Raw genomic sequence first — 7,958 nt, forward strand, 5'->3', positions numbered from 1 at the left:
TGCCCCGACAACCTGTACCGGTTAACAAGGAGCTACTTCTCCGAAAGAACCGTACAGATTGCTGGGAAAAACGAAGCAGTGAGCAAGCCCGTCACGAAAGGATGCCCGCAGGGATCGGTACTGGGACCAAGTTTCTGGAATCTCGTATTTGATGACCTGCTGGCTGAGCTAGCGGGAAACGCGACAGGGTGCGAACCCATCGCGTACGCGGACGACATCGTGATTCTAATTGCCGGCAACACGAGGAACGAGCTCCAGGAAAAGGGACAGGAGGTAGTTACCCGAGTCTCTACCTGGTGCACCAGGAAGAAGCTAACGTTATCGGCACAGAAAACGGAGATGCTGCTCGTCAAAGGTAAGCTGGACGCGGAGAGGCCACCGATTATTAAGATTAGCGGCAGGAATATAAGGATGGAGCAGGCAATCAAATACCTCGGAGTGCACCTCGAAGGAGGGCTAAAAGTCAACAAGCACGTGGAGGCAATAACAGGTAAGTGTCAAAAACTCTTCAACAGCCTCGCGAGGGTGGCCAAGGCGAAATGGGGACTCGGACACGCGGCCATGCGTACTCTGTACAGAGGGCTGTACGAGCCGATAACCACATACGCCGCAGCCGGCTGGAGCGACCTACTGAAAGGGAAAGCGAGGAGCAAGCTGATAAGGTCACAGAGGATGGCACTCCTCCGAGTGACCAAGGCCTATAGAACCACGTCAACCGAGGCACTGCAGGTTATCGCCGGAGTCATTCCTATTGACCTCCTAGTCGAAATCAGGGCAAGACTCCACAATAAGAAGAGGAGGCGCGACGAAGCGCCCGACGAGAAATCCATTGTCGGCGAGGCGTTAGATAAGTGGCAAGAGCGCTGGCAAACAACGCCAAAGGGCAGGACGACCTTCGACTACTTTGCTAGCATCAAGGACAGACTGGAGAACCGCTGGGTGAGACCCGACCACTACACGACACAGTTCATTAGCGGCCACGGGGATTTCAACGGTAAGCTCAAGTCATTCAACCTCAGCGAATTGGACACATGTGAATGCGGCGAAATAGAAACCGCCCATCACATCTTAGAAGACTGTCCAATCTTCGATGAAGAAAGGCAGGAATTCCGAAATGCACTGGGAGAACTCGATCTGCGCTGGCCGGAAGAAAAGCGGGAGTACGTAACAAAAGACGTATACCCCCACTTCTGTCAGTTTGCAAGGAAAGTACTCCAAGCGAAGGAGGAGAAGAGAAGGAAAGCCCTACGAGAAATGGGAGGCGCAACGCAGCCAGGGCGACTGCCAGGAAGAGGATCGACGCAACTGGAGGGGCAGGCAGGCCGGCCTCTAAGGCATAGTCCAAGACTGGCCCAGTGCGTGCCCGTACAACGACGGGAACAAGAGGAAGAAACCAACGAAGAGGGACTCTCCGAAGAAGAAGACGGCGACACCCAATAGTAGAGGAGCAGGAAGGAGACGAAGAAGAAGAAGATAAAACAGCGAAGAAGGGATACACGCACGAAAACACAGGACCCATGACAGGACAATACACAAAACACTGGGAACAGGAAGAGAACTAAGGATAAGAGGACAAGAAAACCAACACGAGCCGGAGATAAGACCTGCGACCGTCAGTGCAGGCGACGCTCACGCAAATGAGTGCCGTGACGGTGCAGGGACAATCGGCTGCAAAGCCAACCTGCTGGGACCGAGCTATATGCTGGCAGCTCCGCCTCCCCGTGGCCCCCGCTGGTAACGGTGCTGCGCGATGCGCGCATCGCGCGGCGCCGGCTAAGCGAGCTGCCGCCCGAAAGGGTAGGTTCAACTTGCCCACTGACCCGAAAGGAGAGGGCAGGGTTTTTCCAAGTCGCGCGCCGACCACCTATGCGCGCCGTTCCCCGGGCATTGGACGTCAGAAAGTAGGATATAAATAACATCTAGCGAAGCCAGTATGAGTGCTATACTCCGGGAATGGCGTGGCCGGCCCAACGGTCGAGCCCCTAATCGCTCAATACTACTTGTCCCTATCTACTTCCCGCAGGGAGGGCTCGCTTTGCGAGCCTATGGGGGCTGGCAAACCCACGTTCCCGCAGCCAGGGGGACCGTCGGGACAAGCGTCCCGTTACGTGAGTCCCTATGTACACCGCAAGGAAGGTTGCCGGCGGAGAGAGGCAGCCTCACTCTCTCCAAGGGGCCTTGGGTAGTAGCGCACCCACGATCCTGATGCCAAGGGTGGGACCGTCGGGGAAAGTTCAGGGTTTGTAGGCGCCCTGTAAGCCCCGCTTACGTGATTCCCATCTGGGTCTGCCGAGCTCGGTTAGCAGGACGCCGGGCCGGTAGTGACGTGGCCGTACATCCACACGATAGTCCCACCAGCGACTTAGGCTGGTACCACGGGCGGGTCGAGTTATAGCCCGGAGGGAGTAGCGACCCCTCTGCTCGGCCAAAAATGGGTATGGACTCGTGGTGGCAGTGGTTGATGGCCAAGATGCTGGCAAGAGGGCCGAGTTAAGGTGTTCGTCCTACACCGAATGGTCTACGGCGTGTGAGCAGCGTCCCAACTGCTCCGGTACCGTCCCGGTAGACGGTAGGGCTTAGAAAGGGCCCCGTTCGACCTGAGACGAGCGACAGCCCCTGCAGGCCTAGCTAATCCAGGAAGCAGGGCACTGTGTGCCTTGCGCGATGGTTGGGCGTTTACCCAACCCCAATTGGTCCAGGGGACCCGGGTTACTGTATGGACAAAAAGTCTGGGAAAGTACCCGTTACCAAAAATTGCATATATGTATGTCCCTATCTACTGAGTTTCCAAGATGGCGGCAAGTGGGACGGACGCGTGCACGTCGCTCCGCAGTCTATAAACGAAAAAACCGGGCAAATTAAAAAGTTCGGGCGTAAAAATTAATTTAAAGCAAAGTGGGAGTGCCGAGGAAATCGTGTAGTTAAAAAGAATCGTGGAGATCGCCGAATTCAGAGCGAAAAAAAGCTAATGTAAATCGCCACGTGCGAAAAGTGAGGTTAGCTGACGCGACGGATAGGAAAAACCGAAAAATCAAAGATCTCGGGAGCGAAAAATAATTTAATAGGCAGAGTTAGTGCTTAAAATAAAGTGCATGCAAATATATTAGTGGAGATTTCCGCAATAAGCGCGAAAAAAAGCAAAAGAAAGTGCCGCGTGTGCGAAGCGAGGTTAGGCCACGTGGCGGACAAAAACGCGAAAATCGAAGATCTCGGGCACGAAAACTAAAATAATAGGAAGTGCGAGTGCTAAAAAACATAGTGCACACCGAAAGTTTAGTGAAAATTGCCGCAATAAGCGCGGAAAAACAAAGGAAAGTGCCGCGTGCGCGAAGTGAGGTTAGGCCACGTGGCGGACAAAAACGCGAAAATCGAAGTTCTCGGGCACGAAAACTAAAATAATAGATAGTGCGAGCGCTAAAAACATAGTGCACACCGAAAGTTTAGTGGAAATTGCCGCAATAAGCGCGAGAAAAGCAAAACAAAGTGCCACGTGCGGGTGGATAGGTTAGCGGACGCGCGGCAGCCATCTTGGGTCGAGCGACCGAAGCGCCGCCGCCCGGGCATCTTGGGAACCAAGAGCACGCTGCTAGGCGGCAAATTCAAATTCAAACCCAGGGGTTTTGAACTGTGAAGAGCACGCCGCCGGACTCAGCGCGGGAGTGCTCGCGGGAACAAAGCGCCAACTGAAAGTCCGCGAGGGGGATTCAATACGCCGCTGGACATAGCCACCGGGAAGCGAACAGCCGCAGCGGCAGCCGCAAGAAGCGGCAAGGAGCCGGTGATGCCGACGCTAGGGCACTCGTCGCCAGGCGCAGAGGCCAGAGTGGTCCTCCAACCCCTGAGGAAACCGATGGAAAAGAACGAGGCCACTCCAAGCCCGAGGATACCAGAGAAGACGATGAGAGCAAGCCTGGGGAGAAACAACCCCCCCAGAGATGAGGAGAGATTGGCGGGGGAGGATAAGCGGCAAGTGCCCGATATAAAGGCACAGGCCAGTGACATAGAGAGGAAGGTCACGGCGTTCTGCTTAGACTCGGCCAGGAAAATAAACAAGGAACACGCCGCAGTAATCCTACGGCACTTCAAAGAAATGAGGGGCATTGTTGACGAGCTACTGCTCCATAATAGCTACCTGTCAGGCAGGCTAGAGCAGAGTGCCGGAGATGAGAAGAATAAGGAAACGGCGATAATGAACGCCGTCAACAAAGCAACCAGGCGGCTAGAAACAGCCGTCTTGAGAACGACGCAGCAGGAACAGAGGGAGCCGACATACGCCGAAAAAGTAAAGATAACGAGCAACAAGGTCGAGCAGACGGCGGTCAAGCCGCCCAAAAATGTGGTCATAATTCGACCGGAAAGAGAAGGTGGCGAGATTCAAACGAGCGAAGAAGCACTTGACGCGGTGTTCACCCTAGTGAATCCCCGCAAGAGAGGAATCCAAGTTACGGCCGTCCGGAAAATAAAGGGAAACGGCCTAGCCGTTGAGACGACGAAGCCGGAGAGCCTAAAAGAGTTCACCGAGAACTCGAAACTAAAGGAGGCTGGACTAAAAGCTAGCACGCCGCAGCGGAGACCCCCCAGGATGATCATCTACGACGTCCCGAGGGACATTCCAGAGAAGGAGATCCTGGCCTGCATGAGGAAGCAGAACCAAGAAAGACTAAATGAGGACGACGTTGCAGCCATCAAGTTCTGCTTCAGGACCGGCAGAAAGGATCAAGAGGAGACGAACTGGGTCATCGAAGTGCCCCCCCAGGTAAGGGAGAAACTATTGAAAGGTAAGATCTTCCTCTCATGGAATGCCTGCAAAGTTAAAGATTACATAGCAATTAGTCGCTGCTACAAGTGTCAAGGATACGGACACGTGGCAAAATATTGCCGCGTTAACTATGAAATCTGCGCGCACTGTGCAGAAAGTGGGCACAGCACTAAAGAGTGCAAAGATAAGGATGGGCACGCCACCTGCGTAAACTGCAAGAGAGCAGGGAGGAAGGGCGATCACGCAGCTTCCAACGCGAAATGCCCAATGTATACGAAAGCCTTGGAAGCAATAATAGCAAGGACGCAATATGTATAAAGAGCAACGCAGGGACAGAAGAGGACTTGGGAGGAAAAGGGAAATAAGGATCCTGCAGCACAACATGCAGCGATCCAAAACAACTCCTTACGAGATCCGGACGCAAATGGACGCCGATGGGGATGACATAATATTAATGCAAGAACCATACAGCGTCGATGGGAAAATACCCGGATTCGGCACAGGAGTCGCGATCGCCTGCAGAGGGTCGAAGCACAACCCGCCAATGGCGGCCGTAGGGATAAAATCAGAGACCCTAACGCCCCTCGAGGTCGCCGAACTCTGCACAACACACTGTTCCTGCGTGCAGATAAGCGACGGGGAAACAGAGGTGTACGCGGCAAGCCTGTACTTTCCGCCGACAGGAAACATCGAGGTCGGCGTGCAACAGTTGGAGAAGGTACTACGGTGTCTCAGAGGCAAGAGGATCATCATCGGCCTGGATGCGAACGCAAAATCACCGCTGTGGTGCAGCAGGAGCACCGACGACAGAGGCGAGGCCCTAGAGGCAGTCATAGCGCAGTACGGTCTCCATGTCCTGAATCAACCAGGACAACCCCACACGTTTGAAACAACTCGAGGGCGATCAAACATAGACGTGACGATGGCGAGCCCAGAGGCAATACTCCTTGTAAAGGGCTGGAGGATACGCGAAGATGGTACCTCCAGTGACCACCGGATACTGGAGACGCTCCTTGACTTCGGGACGAGAAGCACCACACCGCAGCTTCAGGAAAGACGCTATAACACGCGAAAAGCCAACTGGGAGGTATTTCAGAGTGCCCTCACAGAGAAAATGGAGGCACTCAAAGAAACAACCCTCCAGCAGGCAGAGGACGTCGAAAGAATGGCCGGGCAACTCCAGGCAACCCTGATAGGTGCCTGCGACACCGCCATCCCAAAGAAGAAATGGTACTACAGGTCAGTACCCTGGTGGACGCCCGAGCTCACCAGAGCAAAGAGAAACACCTACCAGGCGAGAAGAAGGTATCAGGGGGCCAGGGACCCCGCTACGAGGGAGCAGGAGAAGCTGCGGTACAGGTCAACACGAAAGGAGTATAAGAGGATGCTGGCAAGAGCAAAAATCCAGAGCTGGCAGGACTTCGTCACCAAAGAGGGTAACAGGGAACCTTGGGGCATCGCTTACAAAACAGTCGCAAGGAAACTCAGAGGAGAGGAAACAACATCGACGCTGAAGACGCCGCTCGGATATACCTCCAACTGGCGAACGACCGCGGCAGCGATGTTGTCCGCACTTCTACCCGACGACGAGGAAGACACCGAAACGGAGGAGCAGAAGGAAATAAGGCGGAACTCGACAAACCCCCCCAACGTAGAAGACACCCCTGAATTCAGCTTCGAAGAACTCAGTGACGCCGTGAAACGGCTGAGGAAGGGGAAGTGCCCAGGCCCCGACCTGATTGAGGTCGAAATAATCCAACGGGCCTGGGGAAGAATACACCAGGAGCTCCTAAGGCTCATGAACGGCTGCCTCGCCTGGGGAATATTCCCCAAACGGTGGAAGGTCGCAAATGTTATCACCATCCCCAAGGGACCGGATCGGGACAGAAGCAATCCGAAATCCTACAGGCCAATCTGTCTGCTCTCCATGATAGGCAAGCTGCTAGAAAGGCTAATGGCCACCAGGATGGCACCTATCTTCCACGACCACGCGCTCTCCTCCGACAGACAATATGGCTTTCGCCCCGGAAGATCGACGGTGGACGCGATCATCAAGCTCCGCGAGAAAATCGAGCAAATGAGCGAGAAGAGGTACGTCCTCGCAATAGCACTCGATATATCAGGAGCCTTCGACAACGTCTGGTGGCCGAACATGCTGCACGAGCTCAAAAGAAGAGAATGCCCCGACAACCTGTACCGGTTAACAAGGAGCTACTTCTCCGAAAGAACCGTACAGATTGCTGGGAAAAACGAAGCAGTGAGCAAGCCCGTCACGAAAGGATGCCCGCAGGGATCGGTCCTGGGACCAAGTTTCTGGAATCTCGTATTTGATGACCTGCTGGCTGAGCTAGCGGAAAACGCGACGGGGTGCGAACCCATCGCGTACGCGGACGACATCGTGATTCTAATTGCCGGCAACACGAGGAACGAGCTCCAGGAAAAGGGACAGGAGGTAGTTACCCGAGTCTCTACCTGGTGCACCAGGAAGAAGCTAACGTTATCGGCACAGAAAACGGAGATGCTGCTCGTCAAAGGTAAGCTGGACGCGGAGAGGCCACCGATTATTAAGATTAGCGGCAGGAATATAAGGATGGAGCAGGCAATCAAATACCTTGGAGTGCACCTCGAAGGAGGGCTAAAAGTCAACAAGCACGTGGAGGCAATAACAGGTAAGTGTCAAAAACTCTTCAACAGCCTCGCGAGGGTGGCCAAGGCGAAATGGGGACTCGGACACGCGGCCATGCGTACTCTGTACAGAGGGCTGTACGAGCCGATAACCACATACGCCGCAGCCGGCTGGAGCGACCTACTGAAAGGGAAAGCGAGGAGCAAGCTGATAAGGTCACAGAGGATGGCACTCCTCCGAGTGACCAAGGCCTATAGAACCACGTCAACCGAGGCACTGCAGGTTATCGCCGGAGTCATTCCTATTGACCTCCTAGTCGAAATCAGGGCAAGACTCCACAATAAGAAGAGGAGGCGCGACGAAGCGCCCGACGAGAAATCCATTGTCGGCGAGGCGTTAGATAAGTGGCAAGAGCGCTGGCAAACAACGCCAAAGGGCAGGACGACCTTCGACTACTTTGCTAGCATCAAGGACAGACTGGAGAACCGCTGGGTGAGACCCGACCACTACACGACACAGTTCATTAGCGGCCACGGGGATTTCAACGGTAAGCTCAAGTCATTCAACCTCAGC

The sequence above is a fragment of the Bombus affinis genome, unplaced genomic scaffold (genome assembly GCF_024516045.1).
Source record: "Bombus affinis isolate iyBomAffi1 unplaced genomic scaffold, iyBomAffi1.2 ctg00000110.1, whole genome shotgun sequence".
Lineage (NCBI taxonomy): Eukaryota > Metazoa > Arthropoda > Insecta > Hymenoptera > Apidae > Bombus > Bombus affinis.